This window comes from Elephantulus edwardii, unplaced genomic scaffold, assembly GCF_000299155.1.
Source record: "Elephantulus edwardii isolate Elephantulus edwardi_28Jun2011 unplaced genomic scaffold, EleEdw1.0 scaffold00065, whole genome shotgun sequence".
In the NCBI taxonomy this organism is placed as follows: domain Eukaryota; kingdom Metazoa; phylum Chordata; class Mammalia; order Macroscelidea; family Macroscelididae; genus Elephantulus; species Elephantulus edwardii.
The window spans coordinates 12,218,150-12,221,630 of NW_006399815.1; positions in this window are offsets into that span (position 1 = coordinate 12,218,150).

Here is a 3,481-nt window from a genome sequence, read left to right on the forward strand (position 1 = left end):
TTAAAAAAAGAATATGCAGGAACACTTTACTTATGTGTTATTGATCATATTGTCCAATAATTTCCACACTCTTTTGAATTACCTTTTTGGAGATGGTAACAAATATGGTTCTCTTCTAGTTGGTTGATCAGGCAACTGTCTTCCAAATTTCTTGGCACAGATAAATGAGCAGATCCAGGGCTGAATCTCTGCTGAAACATCTGAAGTGGGCCAGCTTGCAACTGAGTAACTTTTCCAAAATCATACAACAAACAAAAGACTAGTATTTTAACACATTTCACTTACTATAGAGCCAGAGCTCTTAACCATAGTTCACAATAGTGTCATAGACGGTATACCCTTTTTAAAGGTCTTGCTCAATAACCTTGACATAATAAACCTCAGATGTGTGTAGCATTGAATCTCACCACTTAATTCCTGCCAACATTCCATTCTGATTTAGGCTGCTGTCACATAATTATAAAGTGAGAATCTATAGTCAACATTTTTAAATGTTTCTCTTTCCTCATTAGACTTCAGAATTTTAATCGGAATATGTTCCCAGCTGGAGAACTAGGTCTAATTACTAATTCACACTACCCCCACTTCCTTTTAGTGGACCTCAATTGTTTTGCAGAACTGAATTAACAGTCATTCCATAAAGCACCCAGAAGATGATTAGCCTGGAAAGCTGAATTTTGTCAAGTTAATTACCAGTGGCACACACTGACTTTGATTCATGAATATGGCTTTTAGTAGAGCTCTTAAAGAGAGATGTTAATCAGTCAACACTAATTTTTTATAGTTTAATGGAAATATCACAAAGCTGACTGCAAGGAAAGCCCAGTCAGGAGGGGCTCTGGTGTGAATGGGAAGAACTGATATTAAAAAAAAATGCCTTCATTTAAAAGAAGCATTTTCAAACTATTTGATGAGGAAATGAACGCTCCTTTAACTGCTGCAATTCAATCAATCAGCACTGCTCTTGACAAACACAGAGATCAATTTTGAGATTGTACACTGTCTTACAGGTATAAGCATTCTAAAATCCATTAAGTGGTGCAGCGTCATACCAAGGATAAATGGAAAATGAGGGAGGAGAAAGCAGTGCAAGAAAAACAGTGTCTTCTTTGTAGATACAAAATTTTTACAACTTCTTTTGAATAGATTGAAATGATTCTGCAATTTTTTTCTAGCTTTGCACTTACTCCAATTTCTTTCTAACTAAAGGTTCAATTAATGCAAATATAGTTTCACACTTACCCTAAGTTCCTCAAGCAGTATTTTACTAGAAATATATATTCACAGTTAACCTTAGTTCCTCAAGGAGTGTTTTAAGCCTGTTGTCTTACCTTGTCTCAAAGAGATTAAAAAAAAAAAATTCAACTCCTGGACTTCCTCTTCTAGGGAAGAAGATCTTTCTGCCAAAACACATTTTTTTTTAAATGACAGTGTGATGGGAAAATATAAAGCCTGCCAAATTTTACCACTAAATATATTTATTCATTTAACTTTAATTTAGATTTGAGTACAGGTTGTGTTTTTTCCATTCAATAAGGCACATAGATTTTGTTTCATGAGATTTGACTGCACTTCCCACAAAGTACTCTTACCACTTCTCTGAATTTCTCATTTCCATTTGTTCTTATTTCCTATTCATGCCTATCTGCTAGATTTTCTACTTGGGCAAATGTTGCCTGTATGATATTATTGATTGAATGTTCTAAGTAGTTTGTCCCTCCCTAGTAAGAGTGATTAGCTTATAGGCTTGTTTATTGTTTTGCTGAAAGTTGAGTCATGGGGTCTAGCATAGGGTCTAGTAAATATACTTCTGGGAAAAAATAACATTTTATACCATTTAAGGAACTGATGTTGTAATGTACATTTCAAATATTGTTTCTAAAACGTGTGTGTGTGTCTGTGTGTGGGTGCCTAAATTCAGGCTATGATTTTTGTCTGTGTCTGTGTGTGTGTCTGTGTGTGGGTGCCTAAATTCAGGCTATGATTTTTGTCTGTGTCTGTGTGTGTGTCTGTGTGTGGGTGCCTAAATTCAGGCTATGATTTTTGCAATTACTATATGTCAGAAAGCTGGACAATTACTAGAGATGATAGGAGAATTGATGCCATTGAGCTGTGGAATGGGAGAAGAGTACTGAATATAACAAGGACTGCTAGGAAAACAAACAGGGTAGTCCTAGAGAGGGTGAAACCAGGCTGCTCCTTGGAGGCAAGAATTCTGAAGCTTCATCTGACATAATTTGGACATACTGCAAAGAGAGATCAGTTCTTGGAAAGGGATGTCTTGCTTGGGAGGGTAGAGGGACAGTACAGGAGAGAAAGACTCTCAATGAGATGGACTGATTTAGTGACTGGGATAATTGGGGGTAGGGTAGGTGTGCTGAAGATAAAATTGGCACAGGATAGAAAAGGGTATAGGACTGTTGCACACAGGGTTGCTATAAGTTGAAAGCGCCTCAACGGCACATAACAACAAAAACTATATAGAAGATACATATTAGCAAACACATTGGCTTCATGTGAGTTTATAAGCTGTCTGTTTCCAGGCACTACATTTCGAGGACATAGTACTTTGTATTTCAAAACCTGCAATTCAAGTTTGACATAATCCACAAAACATTATGATCAAGGTATCGTGAATGTTCATAAATATCCTCTCCTCACCTACTTATTTCTATTCTCACTCTAAATTCATACCTGAAAGCTACTTCTCTTTTATAACCGAAGGCAAAGAATCTGGGTTTCTAATCTTGCTACCTATCATTACTCCTATTATAAAACTGGAAGAATAAATATTCTAGTAAAAATAACCAGGCTACTACCATTTTTTCATGTATTAAAAATACAATAACCTTACGAATAAGGGCATGAATGATACTATCTGCTTCTTTATGTTTTACTATTATGTTAGAAAAACTTAGCATTTTGATTTTTAAAAGGGCAATAAAAGAATTCCACTGCATTTAGGAGTTTCACATTACTTAAAATAATTTTAGGAGATTAACTACAATTAACTACCGTCAACTTACAAAAACATTTGTGCCAGGGAGGGAAAACTCTTATAGGTAAACAATACTTCAGTGCTTCCTTTGCCTTTCTTTTACAACAGAGGCACTAAGATGATTTCTGAACAAATGTTAACATCAATCTTTTTTTTTTTTTACACTAAAGACCACCACAGTCAATAATGCTCCATACCTCTCTTTATACTAAAAATCCACTGGTACTAAGTTTATTCTGACTCATAGCAACCTTTCAGAATGACCAGTTAGACATAGAACTGCCCCATAGAGTTTCCAGAGCTCCTGTGGCCTAGCTGTAGGGAGTTCTTTGCTAATTTAAGGGTAAATGGTCTGAATCCACCAACAGTTCTGTGGGAGAAAGATGGACAAGCTCCTCCATGTGATTCAAGGCCTTTGAAAAGCTGCTGGCAGATAAGCTTTAATCAGATCTGATTCTATGGCTATGAGTTTTTGAGAGTTTT